We start from the raw sequence: 18558 nt of genomic DNA, 5'->3' as shown, positions 1-18558 counted from the left end.
ATATATCAACAAATTGTGATATTATAGATATATCGACAAGTTGTGATGTTATCGATATATCGAAAACTGTGATATTATCGATATATCGAAAAATTGTGATATTATGGATATGGCAATTGCTTGAGACAACAGCAATGAGAAAACCCATAGAAAGGAGTAGCGTAATAATACAGAATATTCCAATCGGTCTTTATATGTGATTAATTTCTTTACCTCAATTAATCTATGTTGAAATTATTTCACTTTATAACTTAATAAATTGAGCTTAAAAAACAAAATCAGAAAGCTTAGAAACAAGTAAGTGTAAGGTATGTAAACCATAACAGACCCTTAAAAAGTAATTCTAATGAGCATACCCTCCCCCCCCCAAACCACAATTAGTCATAATTAAAGTAGAAGAAAATTACGCCCAGATTATACTGATTAAAGTCTAATGGTCTAAATTGTTTGTACTTTGTAAAAAATATTATAAAAGATTATTGAACAGTATCTATAATATTATAGTAAGTCATGTGGCAAAACCATTGTACAATTGATACTGCAGTTTGTCAGGTGACACAACGTTTGGCAGTTGATACTGCAGTGTGTTAGGTGGCAAAACATTGGACAGTTCATACTAAAGTTTGTCAGGTGGCACAAACATTAGACAGTTAATAATACAGTTTGTCAGGTGGTACAAACATAAGACAGTTGATACTACAATTTGTAAGGTGGCACAAACATTGGACAGTTGATACTATAGTAAGTCATGTGGCACAGCATAGGACAGTTGTTACTACAGTTTTAAGGTGGCACAAACAAGGAAAGTTGATACTACAATTAGTAATGTCGCACATACATTGGACAGTTGATACTACAGTTATTTATGGTTTCACAACATAGGACAGTTGATGCTACAGTTAGTCAGGTGGCACAAATATTAGTCAGTTGATACTACAGTTAGTCAGGTGGCACAAACATTGGACACTTGATACTACAGTTTGTAAGGTGGCACAAACATCGGACAGTTGATACTATGGTTAGTCAGGTGGCACAACATAGGACAGTTGATACTACAGTTTTAAGGTGGCACAAACAAGGGCAGTTGATACTACAGTTAGTAACGTCGCACAGACATTGGACAGTTCAAACTACAGTTACTTTTGGGGTGGGGTGGATGATCGCTAAAGATTGCATATTGAAGTGGTTAAGCCCTTGCAGAAGTATACTTGACCCCCCCCCCCTTCTCCTTGCTTACATAGAATATGGTAACATTGTATCGGGCATCCCGCAGTGATAATGGTACAACCAAATATCATACTTGGCCAAAATGACGAGAATTAAAATATTCGAAAATATTCACCACTGTAGCCAAAATCGGAAAAGATCGGATTCAAAATTTAAGAAGTACGTGATGCAACGTAGCTGTTGCTACCTTTGGAAGACTACTGATGCTGCGTAGCTTTTCGATGTGACATATTTCTGAAGACAAAACGAAGAGGTTACATTTTAGTACGAAGCAATAGACTGAAGTAGTATAGGTAGATAAGTTTTATTTGTAACAAAACATTACATTTAGATATTCAACGTGCAAAATAGGTATGTACAGCATTCATTTTCAATCGTCGTTTCCGGGAAGGCCTCCAGGTGGGCTACACGAGTTGGCGTTTATCTCGGACAGTCAATCGTGACCTTACAGAGGTACTCACTTTCGGAGATACGCGTGTAGCGTATTACATTCCGAGACTACTTGGAATCTTCCAGCAACGACGAGCAATAGAGTTATTATTTAATAAGAATATAAGCTTTATTCAAATCTACAATTAATTGGTATTCTCGTGCTGCATCCCTACGTCCCCTTTCCCATCAATATTTCCATTGATGGAACATTGTTAAGGTGGAACAGATATCATTTAGAGACAGTAATCAACTTTTTTTAGGGAACCTTTATAGGTCTTCTTGCACCATGTACCCACATATACACTAGCATATACATTATATGCACCAGGATATGGCATGTACCCACATATACACCAGCATAAACATTCCACACACCAGCATATTACATGTACCCACATATACACGTGGAGTGTTAGCTCAGTGGTTAACGCCGGTGCCTTTCCTTCATAAGGTCCACAGTTTGAGTCACTCCAAGATTAATGTATGTCGTCCAGTTACAGAGTTGTTGACAATTGACAATTCATAATCATGGACGTGAAATATGAATCTAAGAGTCTGACTTCGGTCAGCTTGCGGCTTTGATAAGCCAATGAGGTTTCTTCGCGAGTTCCTGCTTGCAGGAGGATCTAAACACATACAAACATTCATACATACATGATGCGAATGAAGGATGTTATAAAGAAGATTTCCTTATTGCCATTGGAGCCGACAGCTTTGTGGTGATCTTTTGATCCTCCCCGGATTTATTCAGACATCAAATAATGCATTCTGAGGCATAGTTAATTTACTTTCAGGTTCAAATGTTCTCGGCGTCTGTCGTCCTTTATATTTGACGTATTATATATAACCTTTAACAATACCTCTACGGTGTGTGACGGGACTTAATTGTAAGATATTATCTATTACATTTTATAGAAAGTTAAGTTGATATTAATTATGGATTTCCTGTTTTGTGGTCCTAAATGTAACAGTGAAAATCAATGAGCAGGTTGGTTATTTTCAATATATGACTTAAATCATTTTGCAATTTTGTTTTGAACCAGACAAGATTAATTTCAATTTTTAATTTATCAACAACAGAACTAGCTATATAACAGTGAGTTTTCCATCAAATGTCCCTGTTAAATTATTTTGTGTTATTTATAGACGTCGTTATCTCGTGAAATCCTGAAAGTTCGCAACTAGTTGAGCTGCAAGATCAACTTATAGTTATTAATTTATTAGTTCTGTTCAAGGTTGTTGAAAATGTGTTATATTGATCACCGGAAAAACATTCTGAACCCGATTCGCATTTAACTTGCACTTTTAAGGTGAACGTTATTTTTCTATTTTCGGGTTTTAATATTAACCTACAATACAGTTTCCGTCGAGGTCAATTTGCACACGCGAGGTATCCTCGCCGTAAGTCACATTACATCAGATTCGCAACATCTTTGTTTATATGCAAATTAACTATGTCGTGTATTTTACGTAATTGCTCTTAGTTGCTGTTGATTCGCCTTTGAGACTTTAATGCACAAACTTGAGTCTGAAAAGTAGCTTCATCTTAGGATCCAAGTTGGTTTAGTTGTTACTGTTGCACTGTAATACGGTAGTCCACTGACAAAAATATCATAAAGTTAGCAGGAAGGACTCCTTTTTGAGATCCACAACAATGGCTTCCTACCTGGAAGCTATTATTAACCTATAGGTTCTCCACGTGAGACTGCTAGTAGGACAAACAAAATCAACTAAGAAGCATCAGTAACACAGGGTGTATGATTGTTGAAACGTAATGTGACTGTAAGCTATTCATTAAAAGTACAAGCCACGATAAGCGTTATGAAAGCATGCAAATCACAGGGACATATTCTGCAAGGTATTTGAAAGTAGGGGACTAAGTTCAAAATTTCCCTGACTGATCTAAGTTAGGGGCTCAACTCTTATTAAAGGCATTTAAGGGCAGGATTGTTAGCTCAGTGGTTAACGCCGGTGCCTTCCGATCATAAGGTCCCCAGTTTGAGTCACTCCAAGATTGATGTATGTCGTCTAGTTACAGAGTTGTTGACAATTGACAATTCATAATCATGGACGTGAAATATGAATCTAAGAGTCTGATTTCGGTCAGCTTGCGGCTTTGATAAGCCAATGAGGTTTCTTCGCGAGTTCCTGCATGCAGGAGGATCTAAAACACATACAAAGATTCATACATACATGATGCGAATGAAGGATGTCGTAAAGAAGGAGATTTCCCTATTGCCACTGGAGCCGACAGCCTTGTGAGGATCTTGTGATCCTCCCCGGATTTATTCAGATATCAAATGATGCATTTTTAGGCATAGTTAATTTACTTTCAGGTTCAAATGTTCTCGGCGTCTGTCGTCCATTATATTTGACGTATTATATATAACCTTTAACAATACCTCTACGTGTGTGACGGGACTTAATTTTGAGATATTACACTTATGTGGTCCTAAATGTAACAGTGAAAACCAATGAGCAGCAATTACAAGTTTATTATTTTCCATGTATGACTTCAATCCCTTTGAAATATTTTTTGAACCAGACAAGATTAATTTCAAATTTTAATTTATCAGCGACGGAACTAGCTATATAACAGTAAGTTTTTCATCAATGTGTTCCTGTTAACTTATTTTGTGTTACTTTTAGTCGTCGTTATCCCGTAAATTCCTTAAGTCGCAACTAGTTGAGCTGCAAGATCAACGTATAGTAGTTGATAGTAATATGCATTCATTTATTGTTAGTCCTGTGCAAGGTTGTTGAAAATGTGTTATATTGGTCACCGGAAAAAAAAAACAAACAAATGTTCTGAACCCTGTTCGCATTTAACTTGCACTTTTAAGGTGAAAGTTATATTTTATTACAGGGTTTCATATTTACCTACCAAGCAGTTTCGGTCGAGGTCAAGTTGCAAATGTGGGGAATCCCCGCCAGTATTGCAACATCGTCCATTATATGCAAATTAACCGTATGATGTTTCACTTTATTTCGCCACATCTTCTCAGTATAAGAGGCATTTACACCGTGAAGTCCAATCCAGTTAGCTTTGTTCGGTATCCTAGTCTACTTGTAGTGTGACATGAAACTGTTTTTTTTTTTTGGAATCACGTTTCTTGTAAATACTTACGGTCAGCCTTGAAGCTTGAGCCTCACTCAACGGATTGAATCGGTATAAACTGAAGGTAGGCCTATTGTTGCAAGGTTGTTGAAAATGTGTTATATTGGTCACCGGAAAAATAAAACGTTCTGAACCCTGTTCGCATTTAACTTGCACTTTTAAGGTGAAAGTTATATTTTATTATAAGGTTTCATATTTACCTACCAAGCAGTTTCGGTCGAGGTCAAGTTGCAAATGTGGGGAATCCCCGCCAGTATTGCAACATTGTCCATTATATGCAAATTAACCGTATGGTGTTTCACTTTATTTCGCCACATCTTCTCAGTATAAGAGGCATTTACACCGTGAAGTCCAGTCCAGTTAGCTTTGTTCGGTATCCTAGTCTACTTGTAGTGTGACATGAAACTGTTTTTTTTTTGGGAATCACGTTTCTTGTAAATACTTACGGTCAGCCTTGAAGCTTGAGCCTCACTCAACGGATTGAATCGGTATAAACTGAAGGTAGGCCTATTGTTGTTCTATATAGCACAACCAAACAGTTGTACAATCACCGGCGCTCCCAACGTACTGTTTGACTTTTTGAACCGAATAACATTATTGAATAAGTAATACATATTCTCATTAATTTACATGAATACAGTTAATTATCATTCATTTTAAGAAATATCTTAACAATAATAGTGAAGTGATAAAAATATCATTACTGGTCTTGGGTACAGTTAATTTCATTTGTAGTCTGACTGAAATAATATATATTTCTTTCTTTCCTACCTTCCCCTACACCCTCCCTACAATCATATTTCGAAAACCAACCTTTCAGACGCATAAATCATTTTAGCAAGTTTAAAATAAACCCTAAAAGTACTGTATAGCTTTCTCTTCCTGCAATGTATCCTTTGCCTTTACCCCATTATCTACCTTAGCCTCCCCCTTCCACATCCCCCACTTCCAATTACCATCTACCATTGAGGGAGAATGTTAAGAAACATTCTCTCTTGGCAGAAAACATGGTGAAACACTGGGAAAAGTTGAAAAGAATGTACCTACACAAATTAACATAAAAATAACAGCCTGCGTTCATTGATAGGAAAACAGAAAGTTTGTGACGAAACCAAACATGTATTCCTTTTTTTCTCTCCTAAATTCTCAATTGTGTTTGCCAAATTTTAACTTCGACCTTTCCAGCTTACTGCCCTAAAATAATAACACCGTTCTATGCAATTTTTATATTAATAATCATTCTGTTTATTGAGTTATCAGTCGATAAACATTTTGAGCTGAATAAAAGCCAGATTTTTTTAACGGGTCCGTAGATTCTTCAAACTTCGATCAAAATGTGCAAGCCTCGCACAAAAGATCATGCGCCAATCAAATCTCTCTGTTTTGTTTACGACCGTTACGCCTAGGCTTACTTTCACTTTCGTAGCTAGTCTGTGTGTTAGGTTCATCCTCTCGAATATTATATTTCTTTCGGTCTTACCGATGTAGCTCGCAAAATTGTGTCATTTCATTTCATTGCAAGGAATAATCAGGTGGTTTCAAACGTTTCCTTTGTGAAATTGGGTCAAACATTTGGACGATACGAGTTTATACATAAGGGCAACAGGAAATAAATATCTTTCTTTCGATAGCGACAGCTTTTCACCATTAAACCTACCTGGTAAGAGTGCATTTAGAATAAGTAACAATCTGCTTCGGAAGTTTATTTTCCGAAATTCATCAGCAAACACGTATTGAGACTTTAACGTCCAGGGTTTTAAATTCATTTGTACATAAATTCTAGAATATTTAAAAGGAAACCTTTGAAATACGTTTAACGATTGTATCGTCATCGTCGTCATCGTCGTCATCGTCGTCATCGTCATCATCATCGTCATCGTCACCGTCACCGTCACTGCCACCGTCACCGTCACCGCCACCACAACCACCACCACCACCACCATCATCATCATCATCATCATCATCATCATCATCATCATCATCATCATCATCATCATCATCATCATCATCATCATCATCATCATCATCATCATCATCATCATTATCATCATCATTATTATTATTATTATTGTTAGACCTTTTAATTCAGATTGGATGTAATTTACAGTGATTCTTAATTAAAAGATACAATGATTTACATATTTACAATTGCACTTCACCTGCACCTTGCAGCGTTCTGACAGAAAAAAAAAAACAATACAAATAATAACCGAAGCCGAAGACTGTCTAGCCTCTTTATTTCACACTTCTCGTAATTGAACACAAATTCCTTCTCTCTTGCCACTTGCATGAGCCTGTGGAGATTTTGGTCATGTTCTTCCTCTGTTTTGACATACACACTTATGTCATCAGAAATTCCAAAAGTACCTGGACATAACTCCAAAATTGTATCCAGTTTTGCCTGAAATATGTCCTGACTTACAGACAAGCCGAATGGCAGCCTTTTAAATATATACCGTCCAAAGGGACTATTAAAAGTAGTTAGGAAACTGGATTCTGTATCCAACATGATAGACCAATACCCATGTCTAGCATCCAATTTGGAGAATACGGTACTCTGTGAAGCTCATGAGTAACTTTCTTCAATGTTGGGGTCTTATGGTAAGTATGTTCTATGGCAGAGTTTAAGTCTTTGGGGTCTAGACATACATCCCATTTCCCATTGGCTTTTGGGAGTACACTACACTACACAGTCGGTTGGCTCTGTAACAGATTCAGTTACACCTAGTTTCTCCAAGTCATCTAATTCTCTCTTTACATCTTCTTTTATTTGTATTGGACATCTACGAGCATCATGAACTACCGGTGGAACATGATAGTTCCTTCTAGTTTGCCAATCCCTTCAAATCTTTCAGAGTATAGTTTTCTTAAGTCATCTGCAGTGTCAGGTTTAGTGGTATCAACAGACACTCTACAATGCAAAGTAACTAACTTCAATATTAGGGATGAGTTTAATCCCAAAATAGCTGGACCTTTGACATCAGAAACATAAATTTCAGTTTCTATAGTTCTATTACGAAACTCGCATTTTAGGGTATGAGTACCGAAATGACGTATGATGCTATCATTGTAAGCCATGACCATGGTTTCGATAGGTTTAGTAGATCTAGACAGTGGATTACCACTTTTATCAATACAATGTTGATACATTTGGTTAAATGTACGCAAAGGCAAGTAATTTACTTCGGCACCAGTATCAACTTTGACCTTAAGTGTGCCTAGCTGATCACCTAAAGCTATGTTCAGGTTGACAACAGCTTGAATATCAGCTAATTTTTGAGGACCATTTATATTAAAATATAATAAATATGTATTGAATCATAATGAAGGTTTTTGGCACCTCTGTTTAGACGAGAGTCACTCTGGTTTACAGAGTTAGTGACATCTGTATGTGCATTTGTCAAACTGTTTACCCGTTGCTCACCTTGGGGCTTACGAGGCTTAAAACTGCCTCTCCCCCTTTTTGGATGATCACCTTTCCATCACGTTTCTTTTTTTCTAAATACCAAATCCCAATGGTTTGGCTTTCCACAATAATTACAATTTGTCCCTTCAGCCGGACACTTCCCCCTGTGTGGATAATTTAGTCCACACCTAACACACTTTTGGGTATTTCCAGGATAGAATTTAGTGTAACCTTTGTGCACATAGTCTACATAAATAGAGGGTGCATTTATTTATGCTTCCATATTTGTCCTTGTAGCCTCATATGATCTTGCTACATCTAATGCATCATCTAACTTTAGGGTTTCATCTTTGCCTAACATAATTTGCTGCACCTTCCTGTGTGATGTGCCAATTAGTGATGAAGTGCGCCCTCGTGGCTGCATATCGCTAGCAATTTCAGTGTTTCATACCCTTCGTTTTTCTACACTTTTGGGCTTTCACTCCGTTTCGGACTATTAACATCTTATTGTAAGTATTGTTCGTGTACTTTTTGAGAGCCATCAGTCATTTTAGGTTGGTAGATTTGTTTTAATTCGATTTCATCGTTTTATCATTTTTATTGGACATAGTTAACGGAGCCTATCACTTAGCCTATACTGTGCATTCTCATACAGCCTACATGCATGCCTTTAACACACGTTGTTTAGTGCACTGCGCATGTGCTGTGTTCATGATACTTGTCATGATGGCAAGGCTGACTTACACCATAGACGTGCTATTGAATCTAAGGAATAGCTCGGCTAATCCGATTGATCGACGGCCATTCACACCAACCGATTGGGACCGCCTGAAAGAATTAAACATTGCTCGGAAGACAAAGAGGGGATGTCGTGGTGGTCTGCAAGGCAGAAAATCCCCTATTCACACAGTTTTATCTCAAAGGGACCCAATGCGGAGACATTCTGTTCGTGGTGTGTCTTTTTATAATCTTACTTCTGTTCGGATTTTACTATCTCCAACGCTACGCGATGTAAACAAAACTGGCCCAAAGGCGTCGCTTGCCACATGGAACGCCGGTTCGATGAAGTCCAAGATATCCTCCATCACTGATCTCATTATTGAGGAAAAGTTTGATATTCTCACGATAACGGAATCCTGGCTGAACGGTGATCAACGGAATGATCGTACCATAGCGGACTTACAAAACGCCTTGCCTCATTTTAATATCCAACATCGTCCTCGTCAGCACAGGAAAGATGGTGGTGTGTGTCTTTTATCTCATAAAGGATTCAAAGTCAATGCTAACACAATTGATAACTACTGCTCATTCGAATACATGGACAGCAATTTCACCAGCCGGACATCTGCAGTGAGAATTCTCACTATTTACCCATCTCGAAAGAACAAGCTGACATGTAAATTATTCTTCGAGGAATTTTCATCTCTACTTGAGACCCTCGCGACACACCCCGGCTATATCGTCATAACTGTGACTTTAACTTCCATGTGGATGATCCCTTAAACCAGGATGCTGCCTTCTTCTTGGAGTTGCTTGATTCAGCTGGATTCCAACAACATGTTGATGAACCGAACGGTACTCACCGTCACGGTCATACGCTGGACCTCATCATCTCACGGAAAACAACACCACTTGTCTCCCAGGTCTCTGTTCTCACTGGAATGCCCTCTGATCACTCTCCAGTTAAATGCGTTCTTAATATCACTCGACCGTCTGCTGTTAAGGTCGAGACGGACTCACGTAATTTGAAAGCAATTGATATTTCTGAGTTCAAGAGGGACATTGCTGATCTGCCTCTTTCATCCGGGCCAATTTCTGATCTTGCGGAACGTTACGATACCGGTCTTCGTCACCTTCTGGATGAACATGCCCCTCTGAAGCACCGCACAATAACCCTCCGTCCGCACGCACCGTGGTATAGCGATGAGCTACAACAGGCTTAACAGCAAAGAAGGAGGCTGGAAAGAAGAATGATGAAATCTGGCTCAATGATCGACAGACAGTTGTACTTCGAGAAATGTGAGCTTTATCGTACTTTGCTCGACGGAGCCAAACAAAATTATCATCGGGATCAAATCGAAAATTGCAGTGACCGGCAATTATTTCAGCTTATTGATCGCATGTGCAAACCATCTAGCTCTCATACCTTACCTGATCATGTCTCGGACGCATCACTTGCTGAGAAATTTGCTGCGTTCTTTAATGACAAAGTCCGCAATCTCCGTGACAAACTTGACAACCTTACGCCACCGGATATTTCTGTGAATGTGTCTGCTCATTGTGAAAGCACGTTTACTTCATTTGATCATGTGGACGATGAGAGAGTTCGGAAGCTCATAATAAAATCGCCTTCTTCGTCCTGTTCTCTGGACCCAATTCCTATGGACGTTCTAAAGTCATGTTTGGATCTTCTGCTTCCACACATTACGAGCATCGTCAATTACTCACTTTCAACTGGAGTTATCCCGGAAGATTTGAAATCTGCTCAAGTTGTTCCCATTCTGAAGAAGACAAACTTGAATAAAAACAACCAACAGAATTACCGTCCGATTTCGAACCTGAAGTTCATCTTTAAGACTATAGAGCGAGCAGCCGCTGCCCAAATTAATGATTACCTCCAACGGGAGGGTTTGCATGCTCCGAAACAATCCGCGTAGCGTAAGCACCACAGCACTGAGACAGCTATGCTTCGTATACAGAACGATCTCTTGGAAGCTGTCGATCATTGTCAAGAAGCTTTGCTGGTTTTGTTGGATTTCTCTGCGGCCTTCGATACAATTGATCACGACATCATACTTGAACGTCTTCAGAACCGCTACGGTATTCTTGCCACAGCTCGGAAGTGTTTCGAATCCTATTTGAGGGGCCGCAGTTTTTCTGTAAATATAAGAGGAGCCCGCTCGATCCCGCGTAACCTCAATGACGGCGTGCCACAAGGCTCCGTACTGGGACCATCCATTTTCGCCATGTATGTTGCTCCACTTGGGGACATCGTCTCCGCTCATGGTTTAGATTATATGTCCTACGCCGACAATACCCAACTGTATCTTACCTTAAGTCCTGGTTACCGTGAAATTTCGATATCTCGTCTGGAGTCCTGCATACGTGACATTAAGTCCTGGAGCATACAGAACAAATTAATGTTCAATGACTCTAAAACAGAGGTCCTGCATATCTCTTCGAAATTCCTGAAGTGCCCAACATCACCTAAAATTGCAGTTGATGATTCATTCGTTGACACTGTATTGAAAGCTAAGAGCCTCGGAGTCATCGTTGATTGTAACCTCAACATGAAACATCATGTAAAGAACACCGCCTCCGCAGCTTCATTCGCATTATACAAGATCGGACAACTCGCCAAATACCTCGACCACAAATCTACCGAACGACTTGTCCATTCATTCATTACGTCCCGCTTGGACTACTGCAACAGCCTCCTGTACGGCATTCCGTCCACTGAACTTTCCAAACTTCAGCTCATTCAGAACTCGGCCGGCCGTCTTGTCACACGTTCCAAGAAGCACGACCATATTACTCCAATCCTCCGTGATCTGCACTGGCTGTCCCTCCATCTTCGCATTCGTTACAAAGTTGCCCTTCTTGCCTTCAAGGCTATTCACGGTATGGCCCCTAGTTATCTGACGGACCTCGTCGCTTCCTACTCACCACAACGTCGTCTCCGCTCGTCGTCCGAAACCCTCCTTTGTCGTCCTCGCATGTGCAACACTAGATTCTACGGAGACAGATGTTTCAGCGCTGCAGCTCCCGAAGTCTGGAACAATTTGCCTTGGGACCTTCGTGAAGCACCTCATCTTAACCGTTTTAAGAAAGATTTGAAAACTTACCTTTTTAGCTGTTTTTAACTGTCACAGTCTTTGCTTCTTTTTATTTGGTTACTAGTTTGCTTTTTAGCCTGTTTTATTTTTGTAGGTTCTATAGTCTTATCCTCTTAGCTGTTTTTTTCTGTTTACTGTATTTCGTATCTTTTTGAGTTTGCATCTTTTGGTTTCTTAGCCTGGTTTATCTGTTTTTGACTTTCTTCTCACTGTACAGCGCTTCGAGATTTTTGGGAGGCGCTTTATTAGTAGTATTTATTCTTATTATTAATTATTAGCTTTTCAGTCAGTCTACTTTCAAGCTCAGTTGGATTAGAGTTACATTTACTACCCTGGATTCGGCAGCGGGTTATGAATTCATCAACATTTTCAGAAGGCATTTGTCTGAATCTTTGAAGTTGGAACCTACATAGCGGATAATTTGTCTTCGGTTCAAAGTGCTTTTCAAACAAATTGAAGATTTCATAACGACTTTCACGTTGTGTGTCTGTAATATTCCATGTATCAAAAATGTTAATACTCTGCTGGCCCATCCACAATAGTACATATGTGACTTGTATCTTGCCTGATTTAGTAGATTGTGCCATGGGACTATCAAACATTAGACAACAATGCTTTGTGAAATTTCGAAACGATGTTGGTAAGTCACTTGAATTCCAATCAAACGTTGGTGGGGATACAAAATACGAGTCCCCCATTTTGGTAACAACGTATTTGAATACTAACAACTAGATCAGAATTTCGCAAATTTCCAGATTTGATTATATACCTATGCTTTTTTACCGTAGCTTGTATTGGCCCATGTATTTATGTTATCACTAGTACACTAGCACTGTACCATATAGACAATACTACAACTTACAAGCTTAGGCTACTTTGTAAGAGCTTAGCTAAATGTTACTTAACACTCACCAGGTTTGTTTACCAGGTATGCAACAATATAGTACATGAAAACAATTTTACGACAGTCATAAAATAAATCGTCTTAGTTCATGGAGAGTATCTGTTGGGAACTCCGTCAGTTCAGGTCACCTTCTGTACCCATGAACGGTGAGGTTGTACTCCAACAGCAAGTAGACTGGACCAGAAACAAGTTTTGCACCTTGTACAGCACACTGCGTATGGCGAATATTACTACACTTTCAACGTATGGAAACTGGAAGACCCTCCATTATTGAGCCCAGAACTGAAGTAGCCAATTCCGCTAAAGGAATATGCTGCAGTCTCCTCACAGACGGTACATCGTTGCCTGTTCGTGCATCTTTAGTAATAATGCGTGGTCGTCATCCTGCATTGGATAGAAACCATAGGAAATGGTCTGGAATGTTGATTGTTCTTTGGGCTGATGTTATACACTCAGCACAATACAAGTACCAATTTGAATAAGTTGCATGATTCTAGACTCTGATGCTATGCCAGTACTGTTGTTTCACGTAATTAGTATATGGCAAACTTCCACTGATGAAATAAATATAAGTCCGGTCAAACTTAATGTAACTAAAATGACGTTTTTTGTTACACGTCCGCCTCGTGGCTTGCACCCTGTCTTCCCAGCGGCGCACTCACTATATAGTGTAACTTACTCTAACGTGCTTCGAAGACTTTTATGCCTTAGCGACTATCTATTTCTATGGACTGCTTTCCATTCGCTGGCACCATGTCATGTTTCTTTGTTTAGATATATGAGTTCTTGAAGCGATCAAGTAGAACACAGTCGACGTTGAGTATTAACCAGTTATATTTTATTGCGTTACATAGTCATGCTGTACAGGACAGATGTAGCACAGTTATAGGACGACATGTCCAAGACTACGTGTTGACAGATGGAGAGACAGGGTGAACAAGGACGAGCAGACTGCATGCTTTAATTCTTATATACCGATATGCAAATGCACAGCTCAATAACAAACAGGTGCAGATTCTACAATGTAGTGTATCGTTTGGACACGTACATCTAAATTCATATTCAATAACATTACAAAGACAAGCATACAAATGGGGTGAATGGATAAAAATTCATTTAAACATGATTGAGAATAGACCTTGCCAGTGAGTCAACTTTTTTTTTCAAGTCAGAGAAAGTTTCACGATATTTCCTACATATCTGGACACTCTCAAATTATTAAAACGTTCTATACTAATTGCAAACTTAAAATTAAAATTTAATGATAAATGCTAATTTACATGTTGTACGCGTCTACTTAGTCTGCAATCATAAATGCAGTACTTCATGTGTAAAATAAGAAAATTGTATGGGTGTATAGCACCTGTATCCAAGCCAAGAAAATGTTCTGTGTTGAGAAGAAGAACTGTTTCATAGAAAACGCATTTCTACATCTATGATAAAAGAAGCAGTGACGCGACACTCCTTTATATTTGTATTGAAATGATCATACATTATAATACTGTTGTTAATGCGAATGAGTTGTTCCAGATCAATCGGTTCCCAAAACTGTCCTTCGGAGGTCAAAAAGACCAGCCACAAACAATTTGCCTCAAATATTATTTTCTTAATGTTGATTACATCGTTCTTAGAACAGTTACTCTGAATAATCGATTTCTTGCCGTAAGAGTTCAAGGGAACATCGAAAAAGAAAACCTTCCAGGGGCCTTTATTATCATTGCAATATCTTCTTATCCATGTACATTTTAAACTGTTAATAAAGCTATGGACGTGGGTAACTTTAAGCCCTCCGTTGCTAATCGAATCAATAATAACCGAACGTTTTATTTTGTCGGGATTACCCGACCAATAAAGTCAAAGATGACTTTTTTCTAGGTCCCTGATGAACTCTCTAGGAGGATTTGGCAAAACTAGAAAGAGAAAGAGACAGAGCAAAAGTCTTGCCAATTACATTAGGATCCCTAGACGACCATAAATTAAGGCAAGTTTTAAGTCTGGAGAGCTTAGGCACGTAGTACAATCGAAACAAGTCATTTCCATCGCATTGATTGATAGACCGGAAGTAAGGTTTAGTCTATTGAGGATACGCAGAGTCTCGTCATAGATTCTCTGCTACCATCAAGGGAAAACGTAGTATCGTCGGCATATTGCATACTTTTTAATTCCCTGTTGTTAATAGTGATACCTTCAATGGTATTATTATTCTGAATCCTAAAAAGCCAATATCTCAGTAATTAGAATAAGCAAGTGCGGACTCAGGGGGTAACCTGGCCTGAACCCTCTTTGAACAGGGGAAAAACCTGTAGAGTGCCCATTATTGCAAATGCAAGCAGTACTATGATTATAGAAGACATTGACTTACTGTTTAAAGCTACCGTTAAACTGGAGGTAGGTAAGTGTTCTGTCAATAAAGTTCCATTCCAGTTTATTAAACGTTTTTTTTTTTCAAAATCAACTAGAAATAAACACCGGGACATTATGGTGAGAAGTATAATCTAAAAGATCTAGAACGAATCTGATATTTTCTCCTCTCAATTTATTTTGAAGGAAACCAGTTTCAATCTGTAGGCAATCGCTTGAGCACCGATCTTATAGACAGTGTATAAAAGAGTGATTGTGCGATAATTATTTAAAGAAGTAAAATCTTTGTTAGTTTTAAAGAACAATGTTACTACGCCTCTAGTTTGTTCAGAATGCAGCTTGACTTTTTCAAAACCTAGTGTTAGGGAATCTGCTACTATTTGTCCTATTAAGTGCAAAAATGTTTTATAAAAATTAGCGGAAAAACCATCACTCCCGGGAGCTTTATCATTATTCATAGAGCTAATGACTTGAGAACATTCATCCAAAGAGAGTTTGCCGTCGACAGATGCCTCATCCTCAACTGGTGCCTGCTGAGTAGAGTGTTCATTGAAAAAGTATAAGAAAGCATTCACTGGAACTATATATGGTCTTGTCATCATTTTTAGTCTCGAGTAAGATATCATTTTTTTCAGATAGGAGTAGACCATCACCGTTTTGAAGTTTATGAATATCATTTAGGGATTTGTTTCTATTTTCTAAATTTATGATATATTTTGCATTTTCCCCTTCTTCCATCGATCTTGCCCGCAATCTAATAATCGTACCCTGGAGCTTGTAATTGTAATAAGAAATTAAATCACTTGGAGGAATTTTAGGATGAGAAAGAATTTCCGAAGACTCAGCTGTATACATCTGTTGTTCAAGAACAGCAGTTTTATCTATTAGCTCTTTTTATTTGCTGCTACGGTCTTTGGCCTCAGCTTAGAATGCTTTCTACTGGCTGAACGAATTTTAAATTTCAACAATTCCCAACGTTCCGAAGCGTCGTTACCCATATTGTTACAAAATTCATCATGAATAAGATCGTCGATAAGGGAAATATAGTAGAAAACTGTTTAGTTTCCAATATTGACATCTACTTAAAGAACCAGTTGCAAAAGTGAGACAAATAAAATAATGGTCTGATTGAATAAAGAGAGAAGATCACGTTTGTTAGTGCATGACAAGTATGTGTAGAAACTAGGAAATAATCAAGCCTACAATAAATACCGGGAGTGACATAGAACTCCAAGTGAAATTTGTAAGAGGTGGGTTTTTCTCTCTCCAAATATCAACAAGATCATGAGTGCCCATGAAATCGAAACAATTTTCCCTTGCTTTAAAATTGGTTCTAGGGTTTCCTTCTTTTTGTTCGAGCTCCAAGTTGAGAACTAAGATTAAATCCCATACAAATATAATGTTATCACCATGAAACCTACTTAAGATAATGGACGCTTCCATCAAAAAGCTGTGATTGTCAGTATTAGAGGCATAAATGCATGCAAGCGTAAAAATACGATTATGAACTTAAATACCTGCTATTATAAATCTACCGAATGAACTACGTTCCTGCTTATTAATATTTAAAGTTAAACTAGGATTAATAAGAAATAAAAACTCTACGACTTACAGTTGTCCCATGCGAGAATAGATTAGTTCCAAGCCAGTCTACTTTCAAGTATTTCTTAGTTGTAAGACAGCTGTGTGTTTCTTGTAAGAGAATTATGTACAATTTGCGTCTGTAGAGGGCTGCAAATAGTTGTCTCCGTTTTCTTTCTTGCCTGAGCCCGCTTACATTAAAAGTGATCAACTTTAAATCGTTGGCCATTGAATGGTAGAAACAATGTCTGTAGTAAGTTTGTAGGGCTCAAAATTATAAAACACGCAAGATGAAAAATACGAAAACACGGAGTGTCTGTTGAAAAGTTCAAACGGAGGGTGAAGGGTGAATACATAAGGAATCAATCCAACTTGTAGGAATAGCGAAGCAGCTAAGGAAACGAATCGATGTTGTCACTACTAAAAGTTAAAAAAATACGACGCCATATTGTGGCGCAAACAAGGGCACCTTGGTGACTACTGAAAAGGCTCAGGTGGCAATGTTTAACGAGGACATACCTCAGCACAGCAGTAACAGCAAAAGCAAACAAACAGGAAACTGTTAACACTTTAATCGAAACTAAGAGATAAACATCGATAAATTTTGAGCCGATCCTTGGTTGGAAGAGGCTTCTACTGTTCAAAATCGAAATGCTTTACATTCGCCTATCTCTAGCAGCCTCCGCTAAACCGTAATATGATCCCCTGGTGGGACATCTCATTCACCTTCCTTGTCCATCTTCTTTTGTCTAGCATTTTGAAAATAACTATATTGTCTTGGTATGAAGACACTTTTACCAGCAAGTGACGCCTTTGCCCTTGAACATGTGTGTCATTACGATGACCCTCTCAGTTTTACAATTTGGGATTCCAGCTTTGGCGAATACATTGGTAGCCATTTTCAAACAATCTTCGTCCTTCTGATACTTTAGTCCAATAATTCGAATATTATTGCGGAGTGAAAATCGTTCCTTTTTGTTTTGTAATAATGGCTTGCTCGTCAAACATCTGAATATGCTCTTCACGTGACTCTTTAAATGATGATATTTCTTCCCTTAAGTAAGCGTTATCAGAGTTATGGAGGGTGCTTGCATCCAAAAGTAGTTTGATTTAGCATCATGACTAGACATCAAAAGGCTTTTGGTTTCGCGGATTGTTTTCCTATTAAGAAAACTCACAAATCTAATGTAAACGGTCGTCGGTTGCGAAAGCCTGTCCTGCTCAATTCAGATAGATCTACATAATGAACCCTTCATTTAGATATTAAGAGTTCAAATGGTCATACTTAGAACAACTTTAACTAGGTCATCACAATTAAGCCAACATATTTGTCCCATCAATTCATAACGATATCCAAGCAGTAGAACCACCTCTGAAAAAAATATTATGTCTGAAGAACGGTAGCCATGGTAGAGAGTGCTGTCAGTACATCAAAAATACCGTTGACCGAGTAAATACAGGGATAGATACGGTACAATTGGCAGTTGAACCGACTGAACAGTTGCTAGTGCTTGCATAAGTCGAAATAAATGCATACTGCTATTGCAATGTCACCTTTGAGTGGGTACATACAGCGTTGGCAGATTGAAGTTGAACCCACTAAACGACTTAAATGTTATCAAAAGCATTTTTACAGTCGTTTGCTGAGAGACACCTACGTAGGTGTTGTTTTCATATATGTTGATTATTCCTG

General features: G+C 38.4%; 1 protein-coding gene across 7 annotated transcripts in view; it reads left to right on the top strand.

Moving 5' to 3' along the window:
• Positions 1–4669: 4669 nt before the first annotated feature.
• LOC139982965 (neuronal acetylcholine receptor subunit alpha-9-II-like) overlaps positions 4670–18558 on the top strand; it is a 33573-nt gene continuing 19684 nt past the window's right edge. For 2 of the 7 annotated variants that reach the window (XM_071996217.1, XM_071996216.1), the window contains exon 1: positions 4970–5278. The gene's annotated coding sequence lies outside the window, so the exon portion shown is untranslated. Of the gene's footprint in view, positions 4842–4960; positions 5279–18558 lie in introns of those variants that run through there. The other 5 variants (XM_071996220.1, XM_071996214.1, XM_071996215.1 and 2 more) reach the window with 4 other exon arrangements.

Source organism: Apostichopus japonicus, chromosome 16 (assembly GCF_037975245.1).
Source record: "Apostichopus japonicus isolate 1M-3 chromosome 16, ASM3797524v1, whole genome shotgun sequence".
NCBI lineage: Eukaryota > Metazoa > Echinodermata > Holothuroidea > Aspidochirotida > Stichopodidae > Apostichopus > Apostichopus japonicus.
This window is presented reverse-complemented; position numbering and strand designations above follow the sequence as displayed.